A 12461-nucleotide genomic window follows, 5' to 3' on the forward strand; every position below is an offset into this window, starting at 1 on the left:
TGCGCATGTTGCAAGTGTTGTCAACAAATATTTTTGATAGACATACACGCTCTACAGCGTGTGTGTACTTTTGATGAGTAATCAAAAATTATCTTAATCAGAATAAGGGCATAATCAGAATAAGGGCATGGCCAATAAAAAGTGTTTCACATTGAGTGGTCCCTGAAACTGGTGGTTATGGTCTGTGGGACTGGTTGAATAAAACATTTTTAAGACGATCTCGCGTATCCACGAGGGGCATAAAGTTGATTTACAGACCGTCGGTCAACGTTGATTATGAATTGATTAACAAGGCCGCTACAGAAAAAGGACGAGACAGTCCTCTTGAAAACAGGTCGAAAGGATTGGTGTCGATACAGGCTTCTGGATTCTGCATGGCACAGTTGTTTATACAATACAAGTCTCATTCAGTTCATATGCTTAAGAAAAATTCAAAGATGTTATTCAGAAACACAAATATTTAGGAAAATACACAAAAATTGTTGTGCACTCAACATTAAAAACTTTTTGGACAAAACGTCAAAAACATAAGATATACTTTGCAGAGAATGTTGGACAAAATGGTTTCAGGTTGTGCTAATTAATTCATGATAAATACGTACGTGGTTTATACATGTATTTTTGAGACTGTACATCTCAGTATGTACTGATTGTGAAGTTGGTGAACCTATACTATACACCACATTTTATATTACTTAAGGTAAATAACTCAGGGCGAGATTTTGGCATTTAAATGTCCTCTTTCGCGACTCAATGACCCGTAAAGTTTTCTTTTCCGATATTCTCGTTTATTTCACTCCAACGTTGTACCCAGGTAAAAAGATGTTTTCCTTTGACAAATTTTCTTTATTTTTATGTGTCCTCTTTATTTTTCTTCTTATAAATTTAGAGGCATAAAATAATGACAACACCCACCCATCGGGTAGTTTTTAGTAGCGACTGTTAAACTATCTGAAGGATTGTGTTGTTATGATTTAGGTGACCGTGGTGGCATTTAAATCGATGTTCTCTCAACAAGATGACCTATATTTAGAGTCATGCACCAGTCTGGATATGCATGTTCTACCTTCCCTACACAGGAACAGGTAGGTGCTGATATGCATCATTTGATCTATTTGTTTGGAACAGTCTATATATAAAGCCTCTTACAGGCCAAGCATTTCAATTTTGAATGTTTTAACTTTCAGTTTCACTATTTCTGTTTTATGAAACCGGTTTCCTTTTAGGTCGTATTTTGGGATTTACTTTCATTTGATTTTGCACTGTCTATGTCTTTTAAATTTAAGAAACGGGTTGAAAACATCTCACCGTATATACTTTTGGTCTGTAATATCATAGTACATGTAAATACACTTGAAAGCGTGGTTCGCACGGTACCATTCTGCACAAGTCTTTTGTAAAGCATTTATTGAAAACTCCCTGAAGCGTTTGATAATTACCACCGTTCGAAGTCCAGGGCCAGTTTCTTTTCAGTTGTTGAGGGTCACATTACTACACCATTTTTCTTATTTTATTACATGAATTTTAAAAACGAGCAAAATTATTAGCTATTGGCATACGATAGGCTTATATCTGATTAATAGAAGATTGACTGTTGTGTCAACATTAAAGCGATTTTAAATAAGATCACAGCGAGCATGATAATTATGTTTTAATTTAGTTCATCACCTCATGTTGTTAACGTCGAGTAAATTATTAAGTAGATATCTCTAATAGAACAAAGGGCTTCATAAATTTTATTCAACAATGCTTACTTTGAAAAATGAAATGTTAAAATCGTATTGCAAAGTTTGTTTGTATCTGTTTCTTTTACCAATTGGTACATGTATATAAATGTGCATTTTGACCACAATAACTGGTTATTATTTTTTACAGCCTTTTTAGCTCACCTGAGCTGAAAGCTCAAGTGAGCTATTCCTGATCACATTTTGTCCGTCGTCCGTCTGTCCGTCTGTCTGTCCGTCCGTCTGTAAACTTTTTACATTTTGAACTTCTTCTCTAAAACCGCTTATCCAATTTCAACCAAATTTGGCACAAAGCATCCTTATGGGAGGGCGAATATAAATTGCAGAAATAAAAGTCCGATCTGTATTCAAAGCGGAGAAAACCTTGAAACTGTAGAAAAAGGGGGGTGCATTTTGAAAATCTTCTTCTCAAGAACTACCGAGGCAAATTCAACGTAGTTTAGCATAAATTATCCTTATGGGAAGGAAAATATAAATTGCAAAAATTAAGTGCTAATTCTGTTTCAAATCTGAGTTATTACGAAAATAATAATAAAGGAAAGGCGTGTTTCAGCTTCGCGTTCGGCATCCGGTAAAATGGGTGGGCAAGACTTGGTCTGGGCAAAACAAAAGATTGGCAGTTATTAATCTGCCAATCTCATTAAAATTTCAGGATATTTGATGGACCAGTATATTTGTATTCTCTGTAAATATTGTGCAAAATAATGCGTATTTGGAATTGACGATTGTCGATCTGCCCCGGCTTTTATTTTGCCACGGCCCGTGTTTGCATACTCATTTTACCAAGACTCGTATTCCATACTTCTAAAACGAGGTTCTTTGTTTAAAGCAGCCAAGACATTATACGAAAAAGGGTCGATCTGACTGATGAATTTGCTTGTTGTGCAACAGTTTGCGTATGAAGGGAAATTTTTGAAACATGCAAAATATATTGATGCCGATTTTGTGAAGTAAATTGAGGCTAAATATTTCAATGCGTTGACAGTTTTCACGCATGACGTTGGTGTTAGCTTGTTCTGATTTTCGTTTCGTTTTCATTATTTATGCTTTGTAACTTGGGAACTATCGTCAGTATTCCGTGATTTTTACGTATCAAATCAAACAGAGACTTCGGTAAATCAAACAGTTAACTGTTTACCTGCGCAAATTAAGAAAAATCTGATGTATAAAAAAAGTACTGAAATACAATTTATTCTATCGGTAATTCGGCAGTATCTTTTGCGTAATGGTAGATTAATGCAATAGGTTTTGTTGAGATGCTCGGCATTTTCTCGAGTTTATTCAGTTTAAATAGAGTTTGATATCGCTGATGGAAATATGTAGGTATATAAATGTATACATGTATATATAATTCATTTCGAAAAAATAAATTGTGTTCCTTATTTGTTAAAGTGCATGTTTCTTGTGTTTAATTGTTTACAATTTCTATTTACTAACCATATTTGAGTATTAAGCTTCGAATTATAAGCAAGATACAGAGATTTGCTCACAATTCTATGTTTGTACACAGATCTTAAAAACTAAAGATTAAAAAAGTAAAAAGTTTGTCAATATTTATTAAGAACATTTTCATACTCTGCTCTTCCAGAAACCAACTTTAACAACTAATTGTATTGTAAACTTAACCTTTTTTCGTCATTATTACTCCTACTCTACATGTGATCCTGGACTGTGTTTATGTACATTTGTATAAACTGATTTTGAACCTCAAATACAAGTAAACCGGTCTTGAGTGAATAAAAAAAATTGAAAATCTTAGACAATTCTTTTTTTCCATTTTAAATGCTGAATAGGAAATACCAAGTTAAAAATCTGAAGCTGAATGTAATGAACTCATGTGAACAAAATATGACTCAAACTTACGCGAACTGTGAGCTCTGTATCTTGCTTATAATTCTACGATTGACGCTGAAATTTTGGTTGAACATTAGAAATTCTATATGAATTAGAGTATGTTAAATACTTGTAAAAACAAAATAAAAGAATGATATTCTGTATATACCTACTCTCTGGAGCCCCCTCTTTATACAATAAATAATGTGAAATTTACATCAATTTTGATAATTTTTCAAACACGAGTAAATAAAAAACGACATCTTTAAAACAGTTTCCATAGTTCTGACACATTTCTGTTGCGGGGATAAGTAATTATCGCTATTCCTAAGAAAATATCACAGCGGAAAATTATCCTGGTTTGTACGCGAGGTAAATAACAGTCATTTAAATATAACGGAGAAGACAAATTAAATTTTTGAATGTTTTAAATTTGAGGAATTGAGCACATTGAAGTACAATTTTCTTCTTCACATCTATACATGTAGTATTTTTTAAATAAAATACAATAAATATTATATTTTTTTTAAAAAATACAATAACTAGTAAGTAGTTGATGAAAAAAATGTACCTATATGCTCTCATATATTTTGATCGCTTTACAAGAGGGGGGGGGGGCAGAACGAATATATATAGGGAATTGGAAGTTAACAACTTAACAGTGTACACCTACCAAATGTTTAGTTTTATATCTTGCGTAGGATTTTCTTATTCTGGTAAAAAATAGTATCTCATGAAGGTGCAATGTCAAAGATAACGTGTATGCTAAATTAAGTGTAAAATTCGAATACTTGACAATATTTATTTTTTGTTATTCTACCGAGGGACCATATGGCACAATATCTTTTGAACGCCCATTGTTGCTCAGGTGAGCGATGTGGCCCCATGGGCCTCTTGTTTCTATATACAATTCAAATAATTAAAATATTTAAATTCGTGTGTTACTGAAACTCAATTATTTTATTTCTTCAATTATAAAGATTTTAAAACAGTTGTCAGCAAGCAAATACTTTTTTAAAGAATTTCATTTTATTTTTTAGATCTTACCAGGAAAGTATTTTTAGTTGTAGACCTCTGTGATGGCGTTGACTGTTACGTCTGCACAAGACGTTGTTCGTTGTTCTCTGTGTGACAATTCAGCAGACTACCAGTGTAAACTGTGTCAGGTCAAACTTTGTTGTGACTGCACTTCTAAACATTTATCTGACAAAAGTGTTAAACATGAAGTGGCCGAATTTACAACCCAGAGAAACTTGGACAAAATGGTTTCAGAATGTGCAAGCCATGATAAGTACGTCTGTGAAATATACTGTAAGGACTGCAGCATCGCGATTTGTACAAAATGTGTGACTGGAGATCACAGACGACATAATTTTATATCATTAGAAGACTTTCTAGAAGAAAGGAAAGTGGAGGTTCTCAACGAAATTCAAGAAATCGAGAGCACAGTATTGTCAGAATTTAAGAAGCAGAAATCGGGCATTGAAGAACAGGAGTACGAGAATACCATTGAGGCTATTTTTGCTCACGAAGACGAGGTTTGTAGCGCCGTAAGGGAGGCTGGAAGTAAGCTCAGAGAACAACTTACTCAGATCAGGAAAGACAATCTAGAAATTGCAAACAAGAATGCATTGGAGGAAAAAGAGATAGTAAACATCATTGAAGAAACCAGGGCATTGTTAACCAAAAACGATCCTAAAGACATTTTAGAGTTCAAAGGAGTTAAATGTCAAGTGAATTCTAGTTCTGTATTGGTCAATAAAAGGTTGCCTGTTTTTCAAATCAAGCATCTAGAGGAGGGAGAGATTCAGTCAATGTTTGGTGTTCTGGTCAATAACGAAGATGAGGTGAGTTCTTTACAGAATGAAGTTATATTATCCAGCAGAGTTAGAATGCTAAACAATATTCAAATTTTATGTGGTACAGACAAGTAATAGATCTTTTACAATGATATATGCAAACGTCACGTTAATTAACTGTTCCGTCTCTGAACAATGCCATTTGTTCATGCTATAACACCCTGTTAATTGTCAAGATTTTAGTATAATTTTATATGTATGTTAACAGCATATACATGTATAAAATTTCAAATGTGTGGTAATTGTCAATAGCCCTTGTATCTGGGCGAGAAGGTAAGTGAAACCAGTTGATGAAAACAATTTATTACTGGGAGTTTAAAAATTATTTATTGGCACACAAAGAATTAACTTTGAAAAAGAAATATACCTTGAATTAAAAATAGACTATTGGTGGATAACAATGATCCCATAATCTTAGAACATTCTATATTTCTGACAGTTGATACTCTGCATCGCGATAAAAAAAAATAAGTTTGTTCCGCTGCTGGGAAGAATAATGTCGCTGAAATGAACTCACACAATTCAAATAAATAACTTATCAAATAATTTTTTATGATTGCCAGAACGAAGTAATTGGTGGCGAAAATCTCAAGAAACAAGCCTGGTTTCATGGATACATCCCAGAGAAGAGGCTGAACAGCTGATGAAAAGAAATGGGGACTTTCTTGTCCGTGAAACAATGAACACCACAGATCAGGATCGTTACGTGATCTCCTCCTTTAGGAATGGTCCTGTTCACTTTAAAGTTTTTCCTGGAACTATTGTCGTGAGTCAGTCATGTCAATATTTTGTTTCCAAGCGAAACGTTTGTTTGTGGGAATATTTAAAGGATCCATAACCACAAGAATTTAACAAATTATGCTATAAAAGTCGTAATGCACGTATATAAACCGTATCCTAAAGCAACCGAAAAAACTGACCGAGTTTAAAATAAATTCAATGAAAAAATGATAAATTTTTTAGTTGGTAAAAATTACTACAGTAGACTTTTTTTATTTTGCAAAAACTAATTTGTCAATTTTGTCTATAATATATGTACTAGTAATTACTATTTTTTATTTAATTTACTTGGGCAATTTGCTATCACGATTTTGGAAACCTTTCAAATATACTAATTAGTTATGTTTCCCTTTACAGACCAGGGTAGGTCGGAGAGCTACCTTAATTGACTTGGTAAACCACCTGGTGACTTCTGGCGAACCTTTATCAAACAGCAATCCCTCCATTCTTAAATTCCCAGTGGACCGAAATCAGCATCAGCTTGACTTTGATCAAATCAAGCTAGGACCTAAAATTGAGAACGTACGTTTGTATCATTGGGACACAGTTGTCCTTACACATATGGACTGATAGAGACAGCAGATTTTTGTCTTTAGAAAATCGTTTGTTTGTATACCGCGATGGAACACGACGTGTAACCGTTGTGTCTCCTTGTGTGGGAGACAGACTTGCAGTGCATCATTAGAAACTTTTTTTCAATGCATGTTTTAATCTTTTAAGCCATTTAGCCAGTCATATATAATATATGTATTAGAACAGTGTTGGTGTTAATATCTGTTTTGGTAAAAATAGTACATTAAAATGGTTATTTTTTTTTTTACATTTAAATAAATATATTACTGGATAGGATTTTTGCTTCTTTTATCTAGATGCAGAGGGGCCATGGTCTTTACAATGGCACATTTGCAAACAAAGCGATCCTGGTCAGTAGTGACGAGGAAAAAGAAACACGGCTGTTCAAGAACGTCAACTTGTTGCGGTTTTTCGACCATCCCAACATCGTACGTCTGCAGGGCTACTCGGCGCTGTGGAAACCGGTTCTACTACTGATGGAGAATATGTCTGGTAAATTGTAGAATTGGAATAATTATTTTGCGGGTTTTTTTTTTTACTAGTGAGATAAGTTATTTCTTAATGTACGTAGGAGAGTGGACAATAACCACAAGGAAACCACAATTCGTAAGGGCAATGTTGACTACAACCTCAAAGTTTACACAATTCATAGAGGCAATATTGACTAAAACCTCAAAGAAATTACACTTTATAAGGATTGAACTTACTAAAACCTCAAAGTAATCACACTTTATGATGGCAATATTTACTAAAACCACAAACTAGTAACACTTTATAAGGGCAATATTGACTATAACCTCAAAGTAATCACATTTCACATGGTTAATGTGGACTATAACCTAAAGGTAACAAAGCTTAAGGTAACTTCATAATTTGACCTGAAAGGCAATTTTTGGACTATTTAACCTCGAAGTAATAAACTGCATAAGGGCAATATGGACTAAAGCATTTAAGAAACAACCTGTCATACGTTCAATGTTGATTAGGACCTCAAAGTAATAGCACTTTATAAGGTAATTATGGACTCTAATCTTAAAGTAATAGCCCTTCATAGGGACTTAAGGTTGTTTATTGTTCTATTGGTTCATATTATACAATTATGTAATGCTTGAGTAGTCGATAGACCCAAATACTTTTCCCGAGGTGCAGGGAACAGCTCAGTGTGGTCTATTGCCCGAGGCCAACGGCAGGGAACAGCTCAGTGTGGTCTATTGCCCGAGGCCAACGGGAGGGAACAGCTCAGTGTGGTCTATTGCCCGAGGCCAACGGCAGGGAACAGCTCAGTGTGGTCTATTGCCCGAGGTCAACGGCCGAGCTGTTCCCTGTACCAAGGGGAAAAAATTGGGTATATTGACTGTTCAGGCATTAAAAATTGTTTTATTACCTAATTCCGTTTTTATTGTTTTGTGTTCACAATTGTAAGTTAAAGAAGGTGTTCATACCATAATGCATTCAGGTCATTGTTAATCAGTACCGAGATAACCTAAACGATAAATTTTAAGAACAATAGTAAAATAAACATAATAGAGTTATCTTTTAATCTTGTAGCATTCCACATTTTCTTAAATACGTTGCCAGTCAAATAGATCGCAGTCTATTGACCGGCGTTCTAATAGATTGCAGTCTATTGACCGGCAGTTCAATAGATCACTTTCAAACCTGAATACACATACAAATAGACGAAAATAATTAATTTGTAATAAAACAACAAAATCCCTTTGATTAGGTGATAATTGCTGTTATTGAAGGAGGACCATTGCTGACGTACCTGAGAGGTAATGGAATATCACTTACAAACAGGAAACGGACAGAAATGTGTCGAGATGTCGCCAGGGGTATGGCCTACTTACACAAAGACAAGTTTATCCATAGGTGAGAAATTCCCATGGTAAAGCAACGCTCATAAGTAAATCAACATTACTCTTTGTTACCTATGAGTCAATAAACATCTTTGGTGAAACATTTGTTAAGCCTTCGAATGTCGAAGTTAGCAGGATGCAATCTTATTTACATGTTAATAATTATCTCTTACCTAAGCAGTGGGATTGAGTAATGCCTCAATCAGAAGATAATTACAGTTCTAAAATGTCCCCTTTTTATTTTTTAAACATTTTTCAAATGAAGTGTTATCCCAATTTCGTATATAAAGAGATGTTGTTTGATATTCCTATATCTTGAAATATTGCGAGAAAGAAAGAATGTAAATAGTATTGTGTTTTATTTGTTTATTTACCGGTATTCCTTAGAGATGTTGCAGCCCGAAACTGTTTGGTCAGTGATGGCGGTGTTGTCAAGATCTATGATTTCTGGATGACAGAGAAGGGGGAGGCGTATCAAATACAGGACAAAATAGGAAGACAGATACCCATCAAGTGTGGACCGCACCAGAGGCTCTTCTCTCAGGTAAGAGAGAGAGAGAGAGAGAGAGAGAGAGAGAGAGAGAGAGAGAGAGAGAGAGAGATGTGGCGTAATCTTGTTTCGACAAAAAAATTAACATGTTTCATGTCCATTGTATAATTTTATAAATTCATTGCAAGGAATGAAGGAAAAATAATTTGAAAATCAAACATCTTATTACTTTATCTATATAGTAATGTGGTAGAGAACAGAAAAGGGTGAACAGTGGTTAGTTCAATGGCTCTCTGGTATTGTTCAATAAATAAAGGATGTTTTGTCAGGAAGCTACACACTTTCGAGTGACGTCTGGAGTTTTGGTATCCTAATGTGGGAGACATTTTCATCCGGGCTTTTGCCTTATCCCGGTTTAAGCAATAAAGAAACAACAGAACAAGTTCCTAAAGGTAAAAAATTCCATAACCATTATAAATATACTATATACCATGAAGACAGAAGAAAAAATGAAACCTTTAAAAGCCACGACTCTGAAACTTTTATGAGAGCTCGATGGTCGTGGCCATTTTTAGGGTATTTTAATCTCCTTAAAAAGAAGAGTTCTGTGTATAGAAGGAATTAGATGATCAAATTTTAAAGCTGCTTGGTCCGATTTATTTGTTATTACAGTATCAATTTTTTTTCCATACAAACCATTTATCTTAGAAAGAAAGTTCTGGACTTTCTCCTATTTACACCAGCAGAATCAGTCTCCTTTCAAAGTTAGAAATATTCAAAGTAAGTAAAAATAATTTCTTTCTGGGCAAACGAAAAAAACAAACCAAAATTCATCACGGGAATGTTTAGAAAAAGAAACCGTTTGGTTTCGTCCCCCGAATGATTGAGGTCATTCAACCCGCATGCTATGCATCAATTGTAAAGAAAGCAAACTTCAGAAATATTAGCGAACAAAACGTACACATGTTTATTTGTAATTTCTCTGATCATTTCGACCTTTATTGAAAGCGATGACAAAGTCGTAATACAACCATACCCGTCTCCTCGTCAGAGGTGAAATTTAACATGAGGCGAAATAACGCGTTACCCTTTTATGTCGTTTGTTTTGCTAGCAAATTTTGTATGTATATGCATTTTTCTTCATTGTAATTTGGCTTAATTGACTGGGAAAACTACTGCAATGTCTATTATTATACATATACTTAGCATAACCATCGTTTAAAAGCGTGTATAAAATTTGATATAAAATCGGACCAAGCAGCTTTAAAGTTATAATATTTGATTTTTTTTCCCTTACTAGATGTTAGCCTTATGGCAAAAAATATCATATGTCATAGTTGAAGACAGTTTTGATGCTTAATTTTTTTGACCATCCAGCCTCCTTGAGTAGCGTTCGTCCAATGTATTGCTATACGTAATTATGGCGGAGGAAGTTAAAGTTACTGTTATCTCTGAAATCGTTAGTCCGCATGCACGTGTTTAAAAAGACTTTCAAAAATGCACGTGCAAACACACATATGCATCTTCTTCACCAATTTTTAATCTAAAGATAAAAACTGTAATATCTTTTCAGGTAATTATTTTTAACTTTAGATTTAAAAAAGCAAATTATATATCTGTTTACAAAGTTAACATACATGTATGTGGGTTTTTTTTTTTACAATTTACCAAATACCATTATAGGGTACAGAATGAAATCCCCGGATGACACGCCAAAGTCCTGCTACAGCCTGATGCTGAAGTGTTGGGAGGAGAATCCAACCAAACGGGGGAACTTTGAGGAGATAGTGAAGAAACTGCAGACGATCGTCCAAAAGACGAAATAATATTGATGGAGTGCAAAGAGACAATATGGACAACATATGAAAATGTGCAAATGGAAAAGTGACATGTATAACAAAAACTAGACTAACAAGATGAACTAAATAGTCAAAATAGACATAGTGTACAAAAAAGGATATTTAATGTACATTGTATAACTTTGTGAAATTGACAAAAAAATGGACAAAAGTTGATAGACTAAAATGGGAATACATGTATAAGGCAATATATTCTTATTAAAAAATTAACAGATCGAAATGGATCAACAAAATGGTATAATCAAATGGAGAAATTAAAAAGTTGACCAAATGAATGATCAAAATGAGCAAACCATTATGAATAGCAGCGAATAGTGAATCAATCACTGCTGAAGTATCGGATGATCGATCAGCCTGATTACATTCTCTTTGATGAAACATACCGAGCCTGATGGACGTGGCTACATGTATCACTTCCACACTTCCGGGTATCAACATAAAATTCAAACCTGCCCGTTAGAATTTCCGCAAACCGTTTTCGTGACTGCAAAGAGACTTACACTGTAGCTCATGTATCTATTGCATTGTTTCTATACGAGGACATAAAATATATTATTAGTTTCTCATGTGAATAATACGAATTATTTTGTATGTATTTATATCTGTTCTAACATCATTGATCCAGATTGCTAAATTTTGGATGTATTAATATATTCATGTAAATATTAGTATATAAACATGTGCATGCATGTGTACAAAAAGTATATAGCGTATTTGGTATTTTAGAGTTTCGGTCTGAAAAGATACATAATATTACATATACCAGTCTGAAATGAAAAATAAAAGCAATAATTAATGCCATTGCTTATTCAGTATTTTTATATTTAACATGGTTGCTGTGGGTTTTCAAACATGCCACCGATTTTATCTTATTCTATTTCAACCTCTCAAAAAAACCAAAGTATCAATTAACAATTCATTGATCTGACTGATCGTTTTGTTGATTGATTGATTGATTAATTGATTTTGATCGTTCTATAATTAGATTAACTGACTTTGCATACTGACTGATTGAGCTATTTATTGTAACACTTATTAATATGACTGTGTAATGTTTAGACTGATAAAGCTGCATGCATATGTGTACATATATTTTCTGAGTATCGGGAGTCAAATAAAAAAAATTGAACTAACAAGTTACGTAACCGCAGGGTAGTATGTGGATGTTAACTTCATTTGCTGTCTACATGTATATACATGTACATGTAAGGATGATAGGAAGTCAACTTATTTGGTTTTTTTAGTTTGTTTATAAAATCGATGCATGATAATAAATTGCAGTATGCTTGATGTCTCTGTATATAGACAGGGTTTACTATAAGGGCGAGTCCTTTATAACTTCCATTTACTAGCTATACGTCAACCAATATACTGGTAAGACAACGAACGCTATTGATAATAACCGATATCTATTCACATGTTTCAACATACATGTAGTTAATATTCATTTTATCAACTTCAAA

General features: G+C 33.9%; 1 pseudogene; it reads left to right on the top strand.

Annotated features, from left to right (window-relative positions):
* Positions 1–830: 830 nt before the first annotated feature.
* LOC128172364 (tyrosine-protein kinase Fer-like) lies at positions 831–11914 on the top strand (annotated as a pseudogene).
* Positions 11915–12461: the final 547 nt, after the last annotated feature.

Source organism: Crassostrea angulata, chromosome 2 (assembly GCF_025612915.1).
Source record: "Crassostrea angulata isolate pt1a10 chromosome 2, ASM2561291v2, whole genome shotgun sequence".
Taxonomy (NCBI): Eukaryota; Metazoa; Mollusca; class Bivalvia; order Ostreida; family Ostreidae; genus Magallana; species Magallana angulata.